Genomic DNA, 12,475 nt, shown 5'->3' with positions numbered 1-12,475 from the left:
AGCATCACTCATTAAAAACACTAATAAATAAATATAAAATGTAAACTTAAACATAAATGTAGAATATATAAGTTTACATCCATTCAGCATTTTTAACAACTAAAATTGTTGTTTTAAAATATTTTCAGGACAAAAAAAAAAAAAAAAAAACGCACAATGAAGCATATTCTGAAGGATTTGCATATAGTTTCAGCACCAACCCAACGAACAGCTACCTGCAAGAATCAAAATGTTGAAGAATACTATTTTGCACTTATAATGTAAAACAATTTCAAAACAACACGCTGATTGTAATTAGAATTAATCGGGCATCCTTACCTCTCCAGAATCTCTCCTCCTGCGATCTGGGATCACTAGAGTATTTCCATTACTGCCCGGGACTATAGTAGAGCCGATACTCATTCTGGGTCTAACTAACATGTACCGTTTGTCTCCAGATCTGTACTGGATGCTGTGACACAGAGTCCCGTCGTAATTTGTATCATGTAAATACTTGGACAATAGTCTGTCGATTTAGAGCACTGCATTACAATCAACACGATGATGCTGATGACAAAAAGCACTGAAACCCGAGCCCAAAGTGATGATCAAATAAAATGTCCCATTGTTTTCCTCCTCATCTTTTACTACGTTTTTCACATCAGAAGCTGCAAAAGCCTCTTTGGGCTCCACAACTTTGACAATCACAGTCGCTGTTGCTGAGAGTGAAATGTCACAGGTCGGAGCGGACCACAGGTGTTGCGAGTCACGCCCCTTCCCGACTTCCACCTCGAGGAGGGTCCCAAGATCACCCCAAGGACCAGACGCACAAGATAAGTTAAGGGTAATTTAAAACAACTTTATTTAAAATTATTTAAAAAGGTAATCTAGGAAAGGAGAAAAGGGGAATCTAAATTTTTGATCTTCGTCTCTTGGCAGGAGGGAACTGAGCCTGAGAACTCTGGAGGTCTTTGGTAAGTAATCACAAGGGGAGGGGGGGGCAAAGGGCTCTTTCGTCCTTTCCAGAACTTCTACCAGTCTCCTGACTAATCCTAAGTCCTTCCTTAGCGGCTTGATTTCCCGTGGCGCCCTTCTCCTTCTCCTGAAGGCAACAGAACACACAATGAGTAATAGATAAAAACGGAGAAGAATGCCTTGTTCCTAGCTTCTTTTTGCTCTTTGGGTTGCACTTCAACAGCGTCTGGACAGTCTCCTCCACTCCCATTGACCTCCTAGGTAAGTATAAGGCGACACACAAATCCCTGAGGCCAGGTAAGTAACAGGTAAGTAACAACGGTAAGGATGTCGCAAGGTAAGTATTCAACAAGTGACTGTATCTTCACGCTGGGCTTTACAGGGCGTATTCAAGTTAGGACAATAGCTTTTAGCTCGTACAGACAGTAGCTCTTCAACAATTGACTGTATCTTCACGCTGGGCTTTACAGGGCGTATTCAAGGACAATAGCTTTTAGCTCGTACAGACAGGTAAGTATTCAACAAGTGACTGTATCTTCACGCTGGGCTTTACAGGGCGTATTCAATGGGTGCCCCCTTTTTTTTAAAGAGGTTCACCCCCCCCCCCCCCATTCCACAAAGGGGGTCCCCCTTCCCTGGGGCCCCCCCTTAAAGGGCGTCCCCCGGGGAAACCTTCCAAGAAACCCCCCACAGGAAACCCCCCCCTTTGTCTCAGCCCCCCCCAAAACCTAAAAAAAATGGGGGAATTCCCCCCCCCCCTTCAAATCATTGGTTTTTTTTTTTGCTTTTCCCCCCCCCCGTCCCGCCTCCCCAAGAAAAAAACCTTGCCCTGGGTCCCCGTTTGGGACCCCCCCCCCCCCCCCCCCCCAAATACCACCCAAAAAAAATTACCCCATAAACAAAAAAAAAAAAAATGGGGTTGTTTTTTTTTTGGCCTCAAATTTTTGGGTAATTGAAAAGGAAAAATAAACCTGAAAACCCTTACTAAGACCCAGAAAGTAAACCCCCCCCTTCCAATGGAATAAGGGGAAAAAAGCCAAAAAAATTCCCCCCCCAAAAAATGTTTTTTTTTTTTCATAGTCTCCCTCCTTTGGTCCCCCCCCCCCCTTGGAATCAATAAAGAATTACCCCAATAAAAAAAAGATTCTGTGCCAGACACCATTTTTTAATGTGTTTGCCCTCCCCCCCGGCCAAAGGGACCCTTTCCCCAAGCCTGTTAAAACAAAAATGTGGGGTTACCAAAAACCGAAAAAATGCCCAATATTTATTCCGCCCGGAAATTGGTCCAAAAAAAAAAAAAAAAAAGATAAATAAGTAACCCCAAAAAAAAAAATGTTAAACCCCCCCCTTTAAAACACATCGTTGCTGGCCGGGGTTAAAATGTTATCAAAAAGAAGATTCTTTTTAATAATAATATGAACAAACCCCCATTTGGGTCAAACATTTTTGTTGTGGGCAAAACCCCAATCCACCCCTTTTTGGAACCCCCCCCCCCCCCCCAAAATTTCCCTTTTTTTCCAAAGGGAGTTTTTGGCACAGACCCGTTGTGGAAACAACCCAAAAAACCACAAAAGTTTCAAATAAAACAACGAAAAACCCCCCCCTCCAAAACACCTTTTTTTTTTTTTCCCCCCCCCCCCTGGGGCCCCCCCCCCCCCCCCCCAAACCTTTTTTGAATTTTTGTTTTTGTTACAAGTGCCGGGGGGGCAATCTAAGTACCCCAAACAATTTTTAACCCCCCTTCCAAAAAAAAAAAATTTTTTTATGAAAACCCGGGGCACCCCCTAAAAAAACCCCCCTAAGACCCCCCCCCAAAAGCGGGTGATTGGGTTTTGGGAGTTTTGGGGTTTTTTGAAACTGAACCCAACTGGGTCGTGGGCAGCCCATTATGTTTTGGGTGGGAAAAAAAAAGTTGTTTCCCCGCCCCCCCCACTTGGTTTTCGCAATTTTTTTTTGGAACCGTGACCATGCCCCCCAGCCCCCCCCCCCCCCCTTTTCTGGAAAAATGTCCACGCCCCCCCTTTTTTAAAGTTAAAAGGAGGGACGCCAAAAAAAAATAAAAAAAAATTTTTTCCACCTTGAAAAGGGGGGCCCCGGGGTGCAAACGGCCCCCCCCCTTTGTGGCCCCCCCCCCCATTTGTGAAAAAAAAAAATTTCCCAAACCCCTTAAAAAAAACAAAAACAACAAAACCATCAAAAAAAAAAGGTCCAGTTTTTTTGCCCCCCCCCCACCAACCCCCCCCCCCCTGTTAAAAAAACCCCCAAAAAAAGGTGAGTGGCTTGGGAAAGAAAAGTTTTTCCCCAAAAAAACCTTCCAAACCATTTGACCCCCCTCTTTTTTTTTTTTTTAAAGGTGGGGTTTGAAAAAGGATTAAGCCAACGCTGGGGGTTTGAGGGAAAAAAAAAACAAAGTGTGGCGCCCCAAAATTTTAACAAAGAAAATGGCAAAACATTGAATTTTTTTAGGAGTGCAACACCCCCGGCGAGCCAAAATTTTGAAATAAACAAAAAAAAAAAACCTCGTGGGGGGGGCCCCCCCCAAACCCATCCCCCCCGGGGGCCCGGGGGTTCCCTTGGTCTTAACAGGGAAAAAATATCCCCCATGGGTTCTGGAGGAATTTTTCCCCCCCCCCCAAAACCGTTTGCAAAATTCCCCCAAACAATTTTGAGCCCCCCTGGGAAAAAAAATGTTTGTCCCCCATCCCCCCAAGGCCAGTTAACCCCCGTGTAGAACACCCAAAAATCCATGCCCCCCCCCCCTAACCTGGTTTTTTTTTTTTCAGAAAAGTCCCCCCCTGGGGGGGTTTTTTCCCCCCCCCCCCCCCCCCCCCCCCCCCCCCCGCCCCCCTGAAAAAAATGGAAACCCGAAAAACAGGGGTTTTTTTTTTTTTTTTGTTTAAGTTTTTCCCCCAAACAGGGCCCCCCCCCCCCCGTGGTGGTTTGGAGGGGTTTTTTTGGGGGTTGCCAAAAAAAAAAACCCCCCCCCCGGGTGGAAAAACATGGGGAAAACCCCCCCCCCCCAAGATTAAAAAAAAGCCCCGTGTTTGGGGCCCCCCCCAAATCAAAAGTTGCCTTTAACCCTTTGTTTGTGGGGAAAAAAAGGGGCCCCTTCCGATCAGAACCAACAAAACATTTTTTTTTGGGCCCCCCCCCCGTGGTTTTTTTGGGTTGAGGTGTTTTTGTTTTGTCCACCAAAAAAGGTGGACAAAAGCCCTTCCGTGGGGCAAATACCGGTGTTGGTTGGCGTTTCCCTGGCCCGATCACCCCCTTGGGTTGCAGGTGTGCCTTTAAAAAAAAAAAAAAAAAAAAATGTTTGCCCCCCCCCCCTTGGGAACCCCCCTGTTTGAAAAGCTTTTATAAAAGTTTTTATTGGAAAACCCCCCCAGTGGGAACCTAAAAAAAATCCCCCCCCCCCCCCCCCCCCCCCCCCCCCTAAAAGAAAACTCAAAAGGGATTTCTTGCGCAAAAAAAAAATTTTTTTGCCCCCCATTTTGTAAAAAAAACCCCTTTCCCCCCCCCTTTCATGTGTGGGAAAAAACCGGGGGTTTTCCCCCCCTTTTTTGAAACCAAGGATCCCCAAAAAAAGTTAGGTTTTGTCCCGCCCCCCCCCCCCCCCCCCGCCTGGCCCCCTTGATTTTTAAAATAAAAATTACCCCCCCCCCCCCCCCCCCGTCCCAACAAGGGTTTTTTGTGAAAAATTACGTTTTTTTGTCCCCCTGGGGGAACTGTCCCCCCCCCACCGCTTTGTAACCCTGTACCTGGGGGAACCGTTCAAGCCTGGTTTTTTTACTTGAAAAAAAAAAAAAAAATACCCCCCCCTGTTTCCAAAAATGAGAACTTTCCACGGCCCCCCCAATAAAAATTTTTAAAATTGGGTTTAAAAAGAAATCCTTTTTCCCCCCCCCCTTTTTTTTAAAAAAAAACCCTTTTGGGGGGGGGGGGGGGGGGGTTTTTTTTTTTCCGCAAAAAAAAAAAACGTTTTTTTTTTTTTTTTGTGTGGGGGTAAAACAAACCAAAAAAAAAAAAAAGGTCCCCGAAAAAACCCAATTTCCCCCCCCCCCCCCCCCCCCCCAACCCCAAAAATTGCCAAAACACCAAAAAAATTGTTAAAACTTCCCTATTTTTTTTTTTTTGGCGGGGGGGGGGTGGATGTTGGGGGGGGTTGGGGACTCGGTTTTTGGGGGGTTTGGTTTTGGTGGCCAAAAAAAAATTTTAAGCGAAAAAATTTTGTTGTCTGGTTTTTAAATGTTTGGTTTCCCCCCCTTTTTTTGGCCCCCCCCCAAGCTTACCTTTTGGGTTTTCCCGCCCCCCCCCCCGGGGCCCCAGGTGTCCCCCCTTTTTTTTTTGTTTCCCCTGAACTCAATTTTGGAAAGTAAACTCCCTCCGGAAAAAAAAAAAAAAGGAAAATGTTGTCCCCCCAAAAATTGGCCGTGTTTTTTGCCCGCCCCCCCCCCCTTTTTTTTTTTTTTTTTTTTGGGTTTTAGGATGTGTTAAAAAAAATTGACCCCCCCCTTTGGGGTGTTTCCCAATGTTTTGACCCCCCCAAACCACCCCCTGTTTCCCCCCACCCCCTTTTTTCAAGCCGTTTTTTTTTAAAAATTTTTGTGTTTGTTTTTTTCCAAAGTGAAAATAAAAAATCCCCCCCCATGTGGGGTTGGGGTTCCTGGGGGCCAAAACCAAAAAACATGTTTTTTGGGTTTTAAAATGGGGTGGCTAACCCATATTGGTGGGGAAAAAAAGTTTGCTTGCAAACCCCCCCCAAAAAAGTTTTTAAAGAAAAAAAAAAATTTTTTTTGGTGTGGAAAGAAAACCCCCCAACACCCCTGTTACAAATTTGGGTAAACATTACCATTGGTTTTAAAGGCAGCCCCCCCAAAACCCCAAAATTTATTTTTTGTTTTTTTGGTGTTTTTGAAAAAAAAAAAAAAAAAATTTTTTTTTTTTTTTTAATTTTTTGTTTGTAACCCCTTTTTTCCCCCCAAATGAACCCGAAAGTCTAAAACAACCCTTTTATGGAAAACAAAAGAGCCCCCCCCCCCCCAAAGGAAACAACTTTAAACAATTTTTGACCCCAAAAAAAAAAAAAACAGATCTTTTATTTTTTTTGGGAAAAAAAAAGTGGTTAAAACCCCCCCCCTTTTTTTTTTTTTTGCCCCCCCCCCCCCCGGGACGGGTAAAAATTTCCCCCCCCCCCTGTTAAAATTTTTTTTTTGGCCAAAATTAAAAAAATTGGGTTTAAAAAATCCCCTTTTTATGTCCGTAAAACCACCCAAAACAAAATAATATAACCCCCCAAAGGAATTTTTTGGTTCCCTTCCCCCAAAAAAAACAAAACCCCCACCCAAAAAAGCCAAAACTAAAAAAAAAACCCCCCCCCCCTGGTTTTGTCCCCCCCCCCCCCCCCCCCTTCTAAGATGCCCTTAAAAATGGGGTTTTACAAATTTCCTTTTCCAAGAAAAAAACAGGATTATGTTTTTTAAAATCCCCCAATTGCACCAAAAAAAAATTGTTTGAAGTTCCCTGGAGAACCCCAACATTTTTTTTTTTTGGCCCCCCCCCCCCCCCCAGTGACGTAAAAATGGGGGTTTTGTGCCATTAAATTTGTTTGTGTCCCAAATTCAAATGTTTTTTTTTTTTTTTTTTTGTTTTTTTCCCCCTTTTTTTTTTTTTTTGGGGGGGTGGTCCCCCCCCCCCAATTTTTGTTTTTTTTGGGGTTTTTTTTTTTTTTTAAATTTTGTTTTTCCCCAATAAAGGGGAAAAACTGTTCCCCTTTTTTTTTGTTTGGTTTTTTTGCCCCCCCCCCATTTTTTAAAAAAAAACCCAAAGCCCAAGAAAATGTTTAAAAAAAAATTGGGGACCCAAGGGAAAAATCCCCTCAGCTGTCCCCTAAAATGGGGTTGTGTGCCTTTTTTTTTTTTTTTTTTTTGTTTTTTTGCCAAATATTTTTAAAATTTTTTTTTCCCCCCCCCTTTTTCCGGGGAAATGGTTAACCCAATTTTTTCAAAAAATCTAAAAAATAATTTTTTTACTTTTTTTTTTTTCCCCTTTTTTTTTTGGACCCCCCCCAATCCTTTTTTTTTTTTTTTTTTTTTTTTTTTTTTCTTTTTTATTTAAAAGTTTTTTTTTTGGCGTTTATTTTTGAAGGGTTCCCCCCCCCTCTTTTTTTTTTTTTTAAATGTTTTTTAAAATAATTTTGAAAAAAAATTTTTTTTTTTGAAACCATCCCTTTTGGAAAACCCTACCCCTTTATTAAAAATTTTATGGAAAACCCAAAAAGTTTTTTTTTTTTTTTTTTGTTTTTTTTTTTTTTTAAAGGGTTTTTTTTAATTTAAAATAAAAACCTTTTTTGCCATAAATTGTTTGGTGTTTTTTAAAATTTTTTGAAAAAAAAAAAATTTTTACCAATTGGGATACAGGTGGGTGGGGAAAAATTTTTCTTTTTTTGGTCCCATTAAAAAAACCAGTTTTTTTTTTTTTTTAAGAAAAAACAAATTGGAACCCTTAAAAGGGTAAAAAAGTAAAAGTTAAAAATTTTTTTTTTTTTTTTTGTTTTTTTTTTTTGTTCCCCCCCCCCAAAAGTGGAAAAAAAACTAAAAGTTTTTTTTTTTTTTTTTTTAAAAAAGAAAAAAAATGGAAATGTTTTTTTGGTTTGGGGGAAACAAAAAGTTAAAGAAAGGAATTTAAGCCTTTTTCAGGGTTGCAAAAATAAAAACTTTTAAAAAAATACCCAAACGTTGTTTTTTTTTTGGGTTGGGCCATGTTAACCCCAGGGGTTTTTTAAACCTCCCCCCCCCCAAAACAAATTTTTTAAAACAATATTTTTTTTTTTTGTTGGTTTTTTTTTTTTTTTTTTTTTGTTTTTTAAAAAAAAAAAAAAAAAATTTTGGGCCCAAAAAAAAAATTGTTTTTTTGGTTTTTTTTTTTTTTTGGTGGGGGCCGTTCAAACTTTTTAAAAAATTGTAAAAAAGTTCCAATTGCCTTTTTAAAAAAACCCCCCAAGGGGGTGGGTCAAAAAAGGGGGGAAATCAAACCCCCAAACCCAAAAATTGTGGAAAAAAGAAAAAAAAAAAGCCCGCAAATTAAAAAAATAGTTTTTTATATAAAAATCCCTTTAAAATAATTTTAAAAAAGTTTTGGAAAAAATTAACCTTGGGGTAAAAAATTTTCCCCCCCCCCCCAAATAAAAAATTTTTTTTTTTTTTTTTTGAAAAACCCCCCTTTTTTTGGTACAACGTTTTTGCCCCTTTTGTTTTTTGTTTTTTCCCCCCCAAAAATTTTGGCCCCCCTTTTGTTTTTTTTTTTGGAACAGAAACAATTAGCAAACCAGTTCCTACGGGTTTTTTTTTTTGGGAAAATTTTTGGGGGGAAAAAAAAAAATAGATTTTTGAAAAAGAATCCCCTTCATTTAAAAGTTGGGGGACCCAAATGTTAAAAAAATGCCCCCTTTTAAAAGTTTTCCAAGCCCCTCCCCCCTAACCTGATTTGGTTACCACCTTTTTCCCCTAAAAATGGCCCCCCAAATGGATTTACCCCCCTTTTTTTTTTTTTTTTTTTTTCCCCCGTGCAATTTTTTTTTGTTTTTTTTTGGTTAACATGATAAGAAAAAAACCCCAAAAAAACGCCCTAAAAAACCCCAAACTGGGGGGCGCTTTTTTTTTTTTTTTTTTGGGCCCCCCAACGAACATTTTTTTTAAACAATTGAATCTTTTCAACCCTGGGGGAATTTTTTTTTGTTTTTTAAAAGTTTTTTTTTTCAAAGTCCCCCTTGGCCCAAAACAATTTTTGTTAATCAAAACAAACCTTTGTGTTTTTTTTTTTGTTTTTAAATCCAGCCCGACTTTTTTTCTTTGTCCCCCGTGGTTTTTTGAAAAAAAAGAACAAAAGCCCAGAAATAATTTTTTTTTTTTAAAAAAACAAACAAAACCTTGAAACTTTTGCAACCTTTTTTTTGTTTTTTTTTGCAAAAACCGCATTGAATTTGAAATTTTTGTGTAACTTTTGCCCAATGTCCCGGGGTTTTAACCCCCTTAGCCCCCCTTAAAACCTTCCAAAACCGCCAAATTTTTGTTTTTTTTTTTTTTTGGTTGTTTTTTAAAAGAAACCTTCCCAGTTTTGAACCATTTTTTTTGATTTTTATGTGGGGAAACCAAAAAAAACAAAAATAAAAAAAAAACATATTTTTTGGGTTTTTCAAAACCAAAAATTTTTTTTTTTTCCCCCCCCAATTTAAAAAATAAATTGATTTTAAAATTAAAATTTGCTTTGCCCCTTATTGTTTGTCCCCCCTTTTTTTGGCCACAAAAAAATCCCCAGTAAAACCATGGGGTTTTTGGAACTTCCCCCCCATAAAGCCCTCAGAGGAAAAAAAAAGCATTGAAAATGAAAAAGTTTGTTAGTTTTTTTTTCCCCAATTGGGAAAAAACCCAACCAAAGAAAACTTTTTAGGGCCGAAAAACAATATTTTGGCCCGTTTGGTTTTGTTAAAAAATTTTTTTCCCCTCACTCCCCCCCCCCCCCCCCCCATTTTTTTAAGGCCATCCCAAACAGTCCCCAAAATTGAATTTGGGGCCTTTTTTCCCCCGCATTGTTTTTTCCTTGGCCCGGGGTAAAAATTTGTTTTTTGTTTTGCATGTTTTTTTTTTTTAAACCCCCCCACAAACCAAACAAAAACCCCCCCCCCCCTTTTTTTTTCCCCCCCCTAAAGGAAAACCCCTCCAATTTTTAAAAAAATAATTTGTTTGGCCTTTTTGCCCGGGTTTTTTGGCCCCGTTTAAAAGGCAAAAAATTACAAAAAACCAACCCCCCCCGTGGGGTGGGTGAGGTTTTTGGTTTTTTTTTTTCCTTAAAAAAAAAAAAAAGGCCACTGGGTAACAACCCCCCCCCCCCCCCCGAAAAACCCCTTTTTTTTTTTTTTTTTGGGCCGGTTTTTTTTTTGCCCAAAAAAAAAAAAAAGTTTGTTTTTTTTTTTTTTTTTTTTTTTCCCTTTAATGGTTTTTTTTGTGGCCTCCACTTTAATTTTTTTTTTTTTTCCCCCCTCTCCCCCAAACCGTGGGGGGAATAAAAAATGCAAATTTTTTTTTTTTGGAAAGAGAATGACCTTAACTGGGGGTGGGCCCCCCCCCAAGGGGCTGGGCCCCACCCCCCTAACCCCCCCTCTTCCCCCTTCCTTGGGTTAAAACCCCCACCCCCCCAAAAAATCAGTTTTTGTTTTTTCAAAACATTTTTGAGGAGGAAAAAACCAAAAGCCCAAAGTCCCCCTTTAGGTTTAAATTTTTGCCCTTTTTTTTTTTTTTTTTTTTTTTTTTAAAAAAGTTTTTTTTTTTTTTTTTTTTTTTTTTTAAAAAAGTTTTTTTTTTTTTTTTTAACGCAGTGTAGAGCTATAAAATTCATGGAATTAATTTGACATTTTGGGGGGGTTGAACTGGCCGAAACCTTTTTGGGCCCAAATGTTTTTTTTTTACCCCCCCCCCCCCCTTTTTAAATCCTAAAAATTTGACCGGCTTATAAAAACCCCAATTTTTCCAAATTTTGGCCCCAAAAAGTTTTTTTTTTTGAAACCAAAAAAAAAACTCCGCCCCTTTTTTTTTTTAAAATGTTCCCCCCCCCGGACTTTTTTTTCCCCCCCCCCCCCCCTTTAGTTGTGGGGGTGAGGGTTATTGGTTTTGTTTTTTTGGGCCCCCCCACACTTGCCATTTATGAATTGGGCCGTGTGGTTTTTTAGTTTGTTTGGCCCCCAATCCCCCGCTCATCCCAGCCTTTGTTTTTTTTCCCCCGGTTCCCCCCCCCCCCCCCCCCCAAACCCCCCAGTTCCCCCCCCCCCCTCCCCCCCCAACTTGGCGCCCGTTTCAAATACTACCCTGACCTTAAAAATCACAACCCGAGAGGGGAAGAGGGGAGAAAAAAAAATAAGCCAAACCCAAGTTTTTTGCCCTGAAAATTTTTTTTTTTTTTTTGGTTTTGAAAAAACCAAGTTTTGGAGGAAAAGAACCAAAAAAAATTTTACTTTTGGGCACAAAAAAAACTTTTATTTTTCCCCATTTTTTTTTAAAAAAAATTAAAAAAAAAAGGGCCCCCCCTCAAAAACGCTTTGGGTTGTGTTGGGGTTTTTGTTAATTCCCCCTCCCCCCCCCCCCCCCCCCCTTTAATTAACGATGCAACCCCAGAAAAAAAAAAGCTTCCCTTTTTTAAATCCATTTCCCCCCCCCCCCTTGGGGGTGAGCCCCCCACCTTTTTCCCCCCAATAACAAAAAAAAAAAAAAAAAATTTTCGCCGAACCCCCCCAATTTCTTTTTGTTTTCCCCATAAAAAAACCCAAAGACAAGGCTCCCGAAAGCTTGGGTATAAACCCTCCCCACCCATAAAAAACCCCCGTAAAATTTGCCCAGTTCGCCTCCCGCCCAAGGAAAGGACAAAAAAAAAAACAAGTTTGGGGATTTAAATCCAAAATCAAAAAAAAAAAAAAAAGGGGGAAAAAAAAAATTTCAACCCCGTTTCCCCCCCCCCCCCCAACCCCCCCGTGGTTTTTTTGGACAGCTTGAAATAAAGTAATCCCAGTGAAAAGAAAAACAACCCCAAATCCCCCTTCCACTTTATCCAACAAAGTATGTGGAACTGAAACTTTTTAATATTCAAAGTCAAATGAGACACTAATACTCCCGTGTCAGAAATTTCTATCTAAGGAGACGGTTCCATAGTCGCCTCTTTTTTGCCTGATGCACTGAACCCAATACTATGATAGTCACACTATGAGCATTTTCACTTATATGTCTTGTCAGTTGGCGCTCACCAGAAATATGGACTGTCCAGGTAGATTAATTTCAAACAGGTAAATCTCAATAGGGCTGTGGGGAAATTGCGGTGTATTATCATTGACATCGGACACCCTCTATGCTCAGAGTTTGAAGCTGAAAGAGCTGGGGTTGCCTAAATCAGTAGCTGTTACTGTGATGTCATAATGGGACGCAAGCTCCCGGTCCAAAACTCTCTTTGGTTACTAGAGAATACATGTTCTGCTGAACATATGGTTTCAACTCAAATGGTACATTTCTTTGACAAGCTGCAAACAACTTTACCATTAATCCCCGAATCTTTGTCTGTTATGCTAATAAGAGAAATGACTGTCCCTGGATTTGAGTCTTCAGAAACAATATTAGACAGCGACGTAACTTCAATCTCAGGTTCATTATCATTGACATCAATAATCTTAATAACAACTCTGCAGTCAGTATCCATTGGAGGGCGTCCCTTATCAGATGCCATAATGTTCAGTCTAAAAATTTCATTCTCTTCATAATCTATTTTGCCTTTGACACGTATTTCACCTGTCACTTTATCCAAATTAAAAATATCATATACTTTTCGCTGCACGTTTCTACCGTAAGTATATTCAACTTCTCCATTAACGCCCTCATCTGGGTCAGTTGCATTAACAAATGTTACAGTAAAACCGGGAGAGGCGTTTTCTTTTAAAGAAATAGTGTATGTGTCTCTGTTGCATACTGGACGGTTGTCGTTAACATCG

This window comes from Cyprinus carpio, chromosome A14 (assembly GCF_018340385.1).
Source record: "Cyprinus carpio isolate SPL01 chromosome A14, ASM1834038v1, whole genome shotgun sequence".
NCBI classification, from domain to species: Eukaryota; Metazoa; Chordata; class Actinopteri; order Cypriniformes; family Cyprinidae; genus Cyprinus; species Cyprinus carpio.
The sequence above is the reverse complement of the archived record's forward strand: the minus strand, read 5'-3'. Positions refer to the sequence as shown.